Raw genomic sequence first — 12,931 nt, forward strand, 5'->3', positions numbered from 1 at the left:
ACACTTCCTGAAATCTGGGCCCATCCCGGAGTCGGGCAGAGGGATCCAAAGTCAAACTCATGACTCCAGTGGAAATGAAACAGGAAGGCAAAGCCCGTTCTATTTTAATCAACTATTTCTAAGAAATCTAAAGACAAACATTAGAGTTTATAACCCGCAGAGTATAATCTGCGTGTGAACAAACCAAAGCTGGTCATCCTGTCAGACAATATGTATCATGTAAAGAAGGTTCAAAGTTACAGATTTAATTCTGTTCACGTTCTCTGCCATATTTTAATCCAAAAATTCAACTTTAATAAATTAAAATCATTTTAGACCAAGCTTGGTAAACATGAGGTACCAAAACCATCGTCGGGATGTCTTACCACCATTATGTCTTGTTTTGTTGCTTATTAGAGATGTCCATTGGGTGTCCTTTGGTGTCCAAGTCCAAACACACCAACAGTTTACAGACTGACAGAAAACTGACTGGAGCCCAGGACAAATAGGGTTGTCTTCCAGGTTAAAGGTTTGATCCCAACCCCCTTACAGCGCACTTTTGGGAAATCACAACAATTTATTAATCTGAAAATCTCTACCCATGATCAGACGTAATGAATATTTTTAGTTAGGGAAAACCTCTTATTGAAACAGGAAATGGATTTGCTTCTGTTCAGAATGTATAGGAACACCATGTTCCCAAATAAATCTGCACTTCTCATTCACAGTAGATGACTTTTTAAAAACTATCTTCAAGCAGATGCATACATTTGGATGGTATGGATAAGAGAGTGACCGATTGAATGAGTAAATAACAAATTTCTTTTTATGCACAACTCTGACCTGCCAATAAGATTTGGACAATGAAGAGCACTGACTGAACTGAGCTAAAAGTATTTTTGTCTCAGTTTTACGTATTGATTAGTAGTTGGAAGTTTGGTTCTACGGCTCAAATAAAAGCCCTTGCACAGCTGCAGAACTGTTTCATATTGACAGATGTTGGTTTTATTTCCGTAACGTCAGTGTTTCCCACACCAGTGTACCAAACATTCTACACACAAAATAAATGAGCTTGTATCAAAAGCCCTTGCATGTGTGAGTTCCAGGGTCGTTTGGCTGAAATGCATCTCGTGTTTAACCACCATGTTTAGAAATGGCTACGGAAGCTTAAACTTCAGCTGGGTATGGGTTCTCTTTCTTTCACTACATTGTAAGTAATGGATTGGATTGGAGTATCAATATAGGTATTTTTCATACAGTTTATGGTTTCGATATGTTGTGATGTACAGGTATGGAAATTTAAAATAAAGGCACTCGAGCACCTTTCTCTCTGACATGGAGCAGTAAATATTTCTCATTCTCTGACTAACCAGCTGAACATTCTGCATGGAGGCCACAGATGCTATAACATTCACAAGTACTGCAACATTCACAAGTACTGCAACATTCACAAGTACTGCAACATTCACAAGTACTGCTATCCGGTTGATAAAATCTTGATTGGGAGAATCAAACAACTATCTAGATGGATACTGAATAATCTAGGTAGAAAAATCTAACAAAGTTAAGTCAAGTCCTCTGGATGGTCCTCTGGATATTCCCCTGGACGGTCTTCTGGACTCTGGATGGTCCTCTGGACGGTCCTCTGAATGGTCCTCTGGCTTTTCCTCTGGACGGTCCTCTGAATGGTCCTCTGGATGGTCCTCTGGATATTCCCCTGGACGGTCTTCTGGACTCTGGATGGTCCTCTGGACGGTCCTCTGAATGGTCCTCTGGCTATTCCTCTGGGCGGTCCTCTGAATGATCCTCTGGACGGTCCTCTGAATGGTCCTCTGGCTATTCTTCTGGACGGTCCTCTGGATGATCCTCTGAATGTTCCTCTGGATGGTCCTCTGAATGGTTCTGTGGATGGTCCTCTGGATGGTGATCTGGATGGTCCTCTGGATATTCCCCTGGACGGTCCTCTGGACGGTCCTCTGAATGGTCCTCTGAATGGTCCTCTGAACGGTCCTCTGGACGGTCCTCTAAATGGTCCTCTGGACAGTCCTCTGAATGGTCTTCTTAACGGTCCTCTGGACGGTCCTCTGAATGGTCCTCTGGATGGTCCTCTGGACGGTCCTCTGGATGGTCTTCTGAATGGTCCTCTGAATGGTCCTCTGGATATTCCCCTGGATTGTCCTCTGAACGGTCCTCTGGATGATCCTCTGAAGGTCCTCTGGATGGTCCTCTGAATGGTCCTCTGGATGGTCCTCTGGATGATCCTCTGGATGGTCCTCTGAATGGTCCTCTGGATGGTTCTCTGGACGGTCCTCTGAATGGTCCTCTGGATGGTCTTCTGGACAGTCTTCTGAATGGTCCTCTGGACGGTCCTCTGAATGGTCCTCTGGACTGTCCTCTGGATGGTCTTCTGGACAGTCTTCTGAATGGTCCTCTGGATTGTCCTCTGAAAGGACTTCTGGATGGTCCTCTGGACAGTCCAGAGGACCTAACTTAATTAACTTTGTTAGAATCAAAAAAACTGCACAGCTTCTTTTCTAGTTGTTGAAGATATGTTTCTTCTCATTACAGGAACTTTTTTCCAATATATGCAGTTCAACTTGGGGAGGACAGGGGTTGGGGTCTTCCTCTGTTGATCTACTGTTCTGGTAGGTCCTGAGTAAGTGAAACATAGTGACATGTTGTCCACATTCTTCGTTAGTAAAGACGGATTCATCACTTACTGGTTTTCCTAGAAGTTACTGATTCGGTTTTCTGATCTTAGACCAGAGAACATATTTCAGCTTCAATTTATTTATTTTAGGTGTTATTTTGTTAGTTAAATTTCAACTATTCGTGAAAATGTTACTAAACACTGATCAGCAGTTAATATTTGTACTAAAATAAAGGAATACAGAGGTTTATTCTCAGCCTCTGCCGTGGAAAACAGAGATCATGCAGAGAGACTTTGTACCTGAAGATGTGGAGGAACATTTACCCCCAGTCTGTGTTAATAATCAGAGTTTTGGTTTCACGGGCCACGGGTTCTGTAAGTATTCAGAACCATGAGAGGAATATCCAGCGCTCCAGTAAACTGCTGACTGAGACGGATGAACAAGGTCGGCCTGTTGGAGAGAAATCGGGGGGAGGAGGGAGCAGATAAAAGACGGAAAGTTGGAGAACTCGTCTAATGACCATCGATGAGAGTCACGGAGTCTGAAACTGGATTCCAACCAGATTATTAGAAATCCTGTTGGCCTTTGTTATCAGAAGGATTCATAAAGAGGTTGGACTGAACTTCAGACACAATGTTCTTGTGTCAAACTTAATTGTGGAAAGTAAGAAGCGAGGCGTGAATGTAAAACCCACTAAGCTGTGCAATAACTAACTGAGTGGAGTTTCAGCTCAGCACCCCAGGAATCAGTCACTGATTACTGCAGGGGAGTTGGACCGCAGCAGGACGTGGTGTGGACAAGCTGAAATATTTCAATAAAATGTACTCTTATTTTGATACAGCGTCCTCGAGCTCAGTGTTTGATGGCAGCTGTCGTTTTCCTGACTGAAGTGTCACAGTAAACAGGCATTAAAACAACCAGATTTGTTTCATTTAATTAATTTTAGCTTTTAGGTTTGATTCAGTCAAACACATAAAATAAAACCATAAGGGCTTGACAAACAAATTTTGTACTTGTTAATTGTGTGTATTTGTTTATTATCATGAAAGCGTCATATTGATAGTTTACAGGTGCCAGGCTTGTGTCAGGGCTTTTTAAACCCTATTTTAATTAAAAAAGGAGCAAAAAGTATCCTGAAGTTTCTTTCTGAGCCGCTTAAGCTACAGTTTTTACTGTCACGCGTTAATTGATGATTTGATTGACATTTAGTAATGACTTTACAGATACAGTATGAGTGAGAACTATAAAACTTTAACTTTGTTGTAAATGAGCAGATCATCTGAAACCCAGTGTATTTTATTTACAGTTTGTAAAGATTGTGTATTTATTTCATTCTTCCACGTCAGTTGAACCTTTAGCTTTTAAATATTCCTAAAAATCCCAAGTTATTAATGACTACTGACATTTGCAGAAGAAGATGAAACCCGAGTTGTTAAGTCTAAAACAAGATAAACACTAGCTTAAAAGCCAAAAGTAGCAAATTGCCTGTTAAAAGTAGCTAAATGGATGCTAAGAATAGCAAAAATTCAAAGAAGCAAAACTAAAAATAACAAAATGGCAGCTAGAAACTAAAAGTGGAAAAGGGCTTGCTAAAGACTAAAGTGGCAAAGTGCTAATGAAATGCGTTTTATAAGCAGCAAAATAGTAGATAAACCTTTAAGTAGCAAAAGCCCAACTAGAAGTTAAAATAGCAAAAGACTAGCTAAAATCCAACAGTAGGTAAAACTTCAATATATATGCTAAAGCAGTAGCTAAATGCTAAAACTGATGCTGCAGAGTTCAAAGAGTACAGCATTTTTCAAGAATTTAGAGAATTATTTTTTATCAAAAAAAAGTATGTGTTGTATGTTGAGTTCTGGAGCGGCAGAGAAGTAGACTGGTACAGGACATGTATGAGGACAGCAGGACATCTATGAGGACAGCAGGATATGTATGAGGACAGCAGGACGTGTATGAGGACAGCAGGACATGTATTAAGACATCAGGACATGTTAGAGGACATCAGGACATGTTAGACTGGTACAGGACATGTATGAGGACAACAGGACATGTATGAGGACAGCAGGACATGTATTAAGACAACAGGACATGTTAGACTGGTACAGGACATCATGTTTGAGGACAACAGGACATGTTGGACTGGTACATGCATGTATGTGGACAGCAGGACATGTTAGACTGATACAGGACATGTATGAGGACAACAGGACATGTATGAGGACATCGGGACATGTATGAGGACATCAGGACATGTTTGAGGACAATAGGACATGTTGGACTGGTATATGCATGTTTGAGGAAAGCAGGACATGTTAAACTGGTACAAGACATGTATGAGGACAGCAGGACATGTATGAGGACAGCAGGACAGTGGTGAGATGTGCTGTCTGAGTGACGAATAGCTTAAAGGTGGAGGTGGGAGTGCATCAAGGATCAGCTCTGATCCCCTTCTTGTTTGCTCTGGTGATGGACCGACTAACAAATGAGGTCAGGCAGAAATCCCCATGGACTATGATGTTTGCAGATGACATTGTGATCTGTGATGAGAACAGGGAACAGGTGGAAGATAACTTGGAGAGGTGGAGGTATGCACTTGAAGGAAAAGGAATGAAAATCAGTCGTAGTAAGACAGAGTACATGTGTGTGCATGAGAGGGAGGCTGGTGGAACAGTGAGGCTACAAGGAGCAGAGGTCACAAAGGTGAAAGACTTCCAAGGACTTGGGGTCCACTGTCCAGGAAAATGGGAAGTGTGGTAAAGAGGTGAAAAAGAGAGTCCAGGCAGAATGGAGTGACTGGAGAAGAGTTTCAGGAGTGATTTGTGACAAAAGTGTGGCAGCAAAGGTCAAAGGAAAAGTTTACAAGACAGTGGTGAGACCAGCTATAAGTATATACAGTAAGTGCTACAGTATGTGTTGTCATCATTGTATGTTCCCATACAATGGTGAAATCGGTTCGCTGCATTTAACCCATCGCACCTGGGATACACCCAGGTGGAGCCGTGGGCAGCTATGTAGTCACCCGAGGAGCAATTAGGGATTGGGTGTCTTGTTCAGAGACACCATGACATGTGGGAATGTCTGTGGATCAAACCTGGGACTTTCGGGTCCTGGGTCAGCTGCCTTACCTCTATCCCATCTCGGCCATCATGTTGTACATGTTGTATGGTCTGGAGACAGAAACATGGCCAAAAAGACAGAAGAAAGAATTGGAAGTAGCAGAAATGAAGATGTTGAGGTTCTCCTTATGAGCGACAAGGAATAATGAGATTATGAATGAGATCATCAGAGGTACAGCACAGGTTGAACAACTTGGAGATAAAGTTAGAGAGGCCAGACTGAGATGGTTTGGACATGTCCAGGGGAGGGACAATGGTTTGGACATGTCCAAAGGAGAGACATTGTGTATATTGGTAGAAGGATGGTGGAAATGCAGAGGAAAAAGACAGAGGAGATATATGGATGCAGTTAGAGAGGACATGGCGGTAGTTGGAGTGAGGAGGAGGATGACTTGCTGTGGTGACCCCTGAAGAGGGAAAAGCCAAATGAAGAAGACTGACTGTGTGTATGTATGGTAACGATACTAGGCCATCCAGTACACCATAGCACACGTAATGAGAAGTCCACTGAATTGTTAATGTGCCCCTGAAGACCTCCACAAGACCCTGCAAAAACCTTCCAAGTTTCTGCTGGGGTTTTTTTTAAGTCAAAGTGAGGTTGTGTTCTGTATGAACAGGGTTTCTCTTCTTCCCAAATGTAAAGAAGCACGTTTGGACCACACAGAAAAACTGAGAAATAGTTACAAAACTTTGTCAAACAATTACACAAGCTCGTCTTCGGCAAGTGTCGAGGCACCGCTACAGATTCTATTCAGACCTGGAGTGAGGAAACACTAAGTCAGTGTGTACACCTGCTTTTATTTGTCCTTCCTCCTCCTCGCTCTGTGTCAGCTGGTTGCCAAGTGCTAAGAATCTGGGGAATGTAGGATTGCAATGTCCTGATAAAGTAGCTTTGTTCCCGGAGTGACCTGCCTGAAAGACACAGACTGAGAGAGTCATGTTCACAAAAGACGCTGCAGTGTGGACCTGGACAGGAACTGGGTCAGACTCCATTCACTGAGAACATCATCTGTTTGGTAACGAGCTTGCATGGAAAGATGAGTACTTCTGACTCCTTGATTAAACAATTAAACGTGAAGAATATTTATATTTCCAGATTTATTCACTCTATGGAATATTTTCAAAAAGCTGACACATGCTACGGTTTTCATTCAGACTTCAAACTTGCAAACGCTCTAAATTCATTTTATTGTCGTTTTGATACCTGTGATTTTCGCAAAGAAATCCAGAATTTCGAGCATAATCTTAAAGACACACAGCACTCTAACATCAGCCTCCAAGATGTTAAAAAAGTCTTTCAGTGTGTAAAAGTGAGCAAAAGTCACGGTCCTGATAATGTTTTTGGTCGTTCTGTAACATTTTGTGCCATTGAGCTGAGTCCCGTTTTTCATTATATTTATAACAAGTCTCTGCAAACACATGTCCCCAACATCTGGAAAGATGCTGTTGTGGTTCCTGTCCCTAAATGCAATCATCCCAAAACTGTTGGTGATTTTAGACCAGTAGCTTTGACCTCAGTTTTGATGAAAATTTTTGAAAGACTAATCAGAGGTGAGGTTCTAAAGCAGACTCAACATCTTTTAGATCCCATGCAGTTTGCTTATAGGCCTCACAGAGGGGTAGAGGAATCACTCTGCTCAACCTTCTTTTTAAACACCTAGAATCTAATGGGACACATGTCAGACTTCTGTTTGTGGATTTTTCCTCAGCCTTTAATACAATCCAACCTCACATACTAATCGAGAGACTTGTTGAACAGTTTCCTCTGGGTAACAATGTGATGGGCTGGATCTTGGATTTTTTTAAGTAACAGGACACAGAGAGTAAGAGTGAATAATTGTCTCTCTGGTTTTAAGCACTCTTCCATCGGGTCACCTCAAGGATGTGTACTGTCACCCCTGCTTTTTATTTTATACACAAACATGTGTCAGAGCAGACATGACAGCAGGTTCATTATAAAGTACGCAGATGATTCTGTTATTGTCAGTCTGCTTAAAGGAAATGAAAGTGGCCATGGACAGGTGACTGAAGATGTTCAATGGTGCGAGGACTCTTTCCTCAAACTAAATATTGATAAGACAAAAGATATGATCATTGATTTTAGGAGGAAACCTCACAAGCACGAAGTCACTTTAATCAAAAGCCAAGCTATTGCGAGAGTGCAGTCTTACAAATATCTTGGGACAGTCATAGATGATGAATTAAACTTTGAAACCAATTTTGACAAAGTGTGTTAGAAGGCCCACCAGCGTTTATTTTGTCTTAAGGAAACTCTGTCAATTTAATATTGACCGAACCATGATGACCATGTTTTATCGTGCTTTTATTGAATCAGTTTTATCTTTCTCCTTGGTCTCATGGTTTGGTCAAGCAACGCTGAAAGAAAAGAGTTCCCTGCAGCAGGTTGTTAAGCTGTCGTCTAAACTGATCGGAGGAATCCAGACATCAGTTACACCCGTACATTAGCCAGGTACAGCGGATAGCTTCTTCTGTTATAAAATGTGTTTTTCACCCCCTTCACAGGGAGTTTCAGCTTCTTCCCTCTGGTCGGAGGGTTTTAGTCCCTAAATGTAGGACAAGACGTTTTACAAATAGCTTTGTTCCTACTGCTGTTATTGAAATGGACAAACTGAACTGACACCGGTGTTCTCAGTGTTTTAACAGATTTTTATCTAATGATAAACTAACATTTAATATATTTTTATACTAGTTGGATTTTAAAGTTTTACTCTTCTCTTTTATGGCCTACTTTGCTTTGAATATGATTGTGGAGCCTTGAGCACTATTATCTGTAAATGGTTTATTTGAGGTGTTCTTACTTTTAACATTGTGTGTACGCATGGATGTATGCTTATGCTCTGTACCACCGCACACCAAATCTACCCTTGGGTATAAATAAAGTAACCTAGCCTAACCTAACTGGATAAGAGAAATGATAGAATAGTATTTCAGATGCATCAGAGACATTTTATAATTTGTACATGTTGGAACTATTTGCTGGGATCTTGTTAAAATGTCTGTAATATGTTTTAGCTAAAAACCCTGGAAGTGTGCTAGCCTGTTTAAAGCAACAGGTTTGAGGGTTAGCTTGTACTCAGTGTGGACAGTAGATAGCCCAAAATACTAAATCAATACAAGAATGTGTGTGTGGAGGATTTTAAAGCATTCTGAAATTAACCATAACTTTAACCTCATTTTACCAATGAATATAAACCGCAAACCGTATCAGATAGTTGTATTACAGAACTTCTCTTTTTAGTACTTACACGGTAACTCTACTATTAGAAATACACAACATAAATAAAGGCCAGGTATGACTTGAAGGAATGAATATTGCCCACCTGCCTTTCATACAAAAGTTTTACATTGAGATCATCTTGCGTTGAGTAATAAGGAAGTTTTAGACATTTTGGTCAAACCTTGAAAAAATCATTATGGCACGTATAACTCTGAGTTTTATAGAGTATGTGTTGTGAACATGCTACAGTATATATAATATCTGTAAAACTGACTGATCTGGAGCTATTTTATTTATTTTGAAGGACACTTGGCTGTTGCAGACATCTAGCTCCATAAGTTGAATTACGCATGGCAGCCATCTTGAATCAGCTTGAATCTAGTATTAGACATCCATCCAGTGAATACCTTCTGCAAGTTTCATCAAAGCTTCTCCAGTGACACATTTTAGTGACACGCACATACAAGTCAAAACATTATGGTCTGCTACAACAATAATCATTTTGAGGTGGACTGTGTCCAACAGAAGATTATGTACAAGTTCAGGTTTGGTTTATTTGTCGTATGTAAAATCAACACAAGGTCAACAATAAAATTAAATGCTGAGGACGAGAAGAACCATCTCGACTCGCCAAAAAAAGAAACAACAACAAATACCAAAGCGTGCAACAAAAATACGAAAACAAAAGTGAAAAAGAAATACATCTACAACAGCATGGTCCTATTAACAGAGTGGTTCTGTTGGCAGGGAGGTCTCCTTAGCACCATGGTCCCATTTGCACCATGGTACTGTTAGCAGCATGGTTCTGTTAGCGGTGTGATCTTGTTAGCAGCGTTAGCAGGTCTTGTTAGCAGGTCCGGTTAGCAGTATGATGATAATGACTGCAGCAGCTGCCCTCCCAGACTGCCCTCCTGACCCGGGTCCGACAGACAGAGAACATCCACGCAGAACCAAACAGGTTTGTAGAGTTTGGTCCATGCAAGTAGATGGAGGATCATGGAGATGCCTGAGCCTGAGACTGGAAGAGGGGTCGGGAATTGAACCATGATGGCAGGATGGATGGCAAGACAGGGACACAGAAAACTCCAAAAGTGCGTCGCCATCATACCTGTACTGTGGGCGTACAGTGTAGGCTCAACAAAAGTTCAAACAAAAGCAACAGGAACAAAAAATATGGAGTCGAAGCAGAGCTCTCGTCAGTGCGGCCATTCAATTCAATTCAAATTCAATTCAAAAATACTTTATTAATCCCAGAGGGACATTATTTGTTGTTGTAACTCATTATCCTCATTTCATTAAGAGATGTTATAGATGCTGATGGCTGTAGGCAGGGAGGTTCTCTTGTAAAGGTCCATCCCACAGTGGATCCTAAGAAACTGGCTGCAGATGTCGTCCGATCCGTCCACCCAGACTCGGCTGGCCTCTCGGTTCCCCCGGGCTGTAGGACCACCCCAATGCAGAGCAGAACTCCTCCCAGTGTGATGACCACTCTTCCCAGCAGTCTGCCGAGCTCCTCGTTTCTGCAGACAGCCAACTGTAGATGCTGAGGGACGATCCTGTCCTTCTGCTGTCATGAGCCGTGTTTCCTGCTAGTTCCAGGATCTCAGTGGTCAGGCACTTGAGCACAGCTAGCAGGTAGATGAGAATGCATCCACAGAACATCCTTTCAACTCATTTTAGATTTGGGGCTGTAGTTGAGATATTATTTGAGCTTTTGAGATGTTAATAAGCTGTTGGTTGTAGAAAACTGCTTTGTTGCCATGGTTACGCATCATAACAAATGTCCAAAACTAAAAGAGTTTCAGTAAAAATCCTTCCAGCTGCACAGCATCTGATACCAGAGGAAACAATCATCCAAAAAATGTGTTTTACATCCAGAAAAAGAGGAATTAATGTTTCCAAAAGCAAAATCTCAGAATGAAAGTAACAGAGCTGCTCCAACATGCAGCCGCCTTGAGCGGCGCAATTCTGGAACTGCAATTCTGCGGCGCTCGTGACGTCAGAGTCATGGGGTTCAAACCATACATGAACCCCTTTTTCCTTGCTTTGCTCCTCCCCCTTCCCTATACACCTAGACTCACATTTTAAAGTTCCACAGAAGATGAGCCGTACTTTATCACATTAAACTGCTCAGAAATAATTAAATTAGGTTCTATGCTATTTTTCCCTGCAGAAAGTGACAGCACAGACATCTGTAACACCAGCAATTTTTCTTATTAAATATGTTCGGTAACTTTCAGTCTGATTTCTAACTAAAGTTAGTTTGAAATAGCAGTTAGATCTGATCTTCAGCATGTTTTATGATTTAGCTTTAGTTCTCACAGGTTCAAAAGTCCTGCATGCTCCACAGAATCTGACTCGTGAGGGTTTTCTTAATGGAGGGGAGAGTTGGATAAAGAAAAGACATTCCTAACTTTATCTCAGCACACACACGCACACACACACACACACACCAAGCTAGTTATAATGACTGCAGCACATCTTCTAAGAGCAGAAATAAGTGAACTAGGGAGAAACAGGAAGAGAGCGTTTTCAGGAGGGCTGGGGGTCCAGAAAGGACACTGAGTCCTCCACATTGATGTGCGTGTGAACAAATGATTAGATTTGTTTGTGTGCACATTCTGAGCTGTGGGAGTGTGTATGAAGGCATAACAACAAGCCCATACTGTGTTTACATGGTAAATATGTGTGTGTGTGTGTGTGTGGAATGTCACTTGCTGACACAATGCTTACAGAACAACAAAGTGTGTAAAAGACAACATGGTGGAAACTCCTAACTGCTGGTTCTGTTCAGAGCGTGCAGCTGCAGCTGCTCGCTGTCGAGCTGGGAGGAAACAAAACTTTAACCTCACACTAACCTCGTATTTCATCATCATCAGTTTTATCAGACAAACACAGAAGTTAGTTTCTTCAGTTGATTGCTGTCATGGTGCCTTCACTTCAGGTCGTTTCGAGATACAACTTCTCACACGGAGAAGAAAATGGGTCCAATTCAGATCTCAACACTTCTGAACTAGCAGGTGTGTGCACGTGGTTACAAGAAGGTTCTGAGTGTCATCAGCTTTCAGCTCCAACACAATGCTGACAACTCTGACATTAATAAATGAGCTCAACTTTGATGCTTCTTGTTAAATACAGTGTGTTTGTGTGTGTTTCCAGGTTCTGGTTGGCCGTCTGGGCTACTGTAAACATCCTCGACTGGAAGCTGGTGTCTCTTCTAGAGCTTTCAGTCGGATGTTTGCAGCAGCCAACTGCCCTTACCATCACTACACTGTACACACAGTGAACTGCAACACAACTGTAGGTGTTTACCAAATAACCCCATCCCAACTGTAAGTACACCATCAATAAACTACAACTAAAGGAAACATTCAAACTGTAAGTACACTGTTAATAAACTACTAATACTAATGATGACAAAGAGAGGACCGGGATCACACCCTGGCACCTTCAGCTGTCTATTCGTGGTGATAAGGAGCTTTCGGGCAGTCCTGCTGCCCAGGAGGACTAAGAGGCCCGCCGGATCTGACAGCAAGCTGGATCCAGGTGGACGGATCGGTATCTGTGGCCAGAGTCTTCGAATTTGCTGCAGGAGATCCTTCCTGCCCACAGCTATCAACATCTATAACAACTCTTGAATGAAACCAGGATGATGAGCTATGACAACACTTAATTTCCCTTTGGGATTAATAAAGTATTTTGAATTGAATTGAATTGAATAAACTACAACTAAAGGAAACATTAAACTGTAAGTATGCCATCAATGAAGTGCAACTAAAGGAAATATTCAACTGTAAGTACACCGTCAATAAACTACAACTAAAGGAAATATTCAACTGTAAGTACACCGTCAAAAAACTACAACTAAAGGAAACATTCAACTGTAAGTACACCGTCAAAAAACTACAACTAAAGGAAACATTCAACTGTAAGTACACTGTCAATAA

Source organism: Nematolebias whitei, chromosome 1 (genome assembly GCF_014905685.2).
Source record: "Nematolebias whitei isolate Nwh7 chromosome 1, NemWhi1, whole genome shotgun sequence".
Taxonomy (NCBI): Eukaryota; Metazoa; Chordata; class Actinopteri; order Cyprinodontiformes; family Rivulidae; genus Nematolebias; species Nematolebias whitei.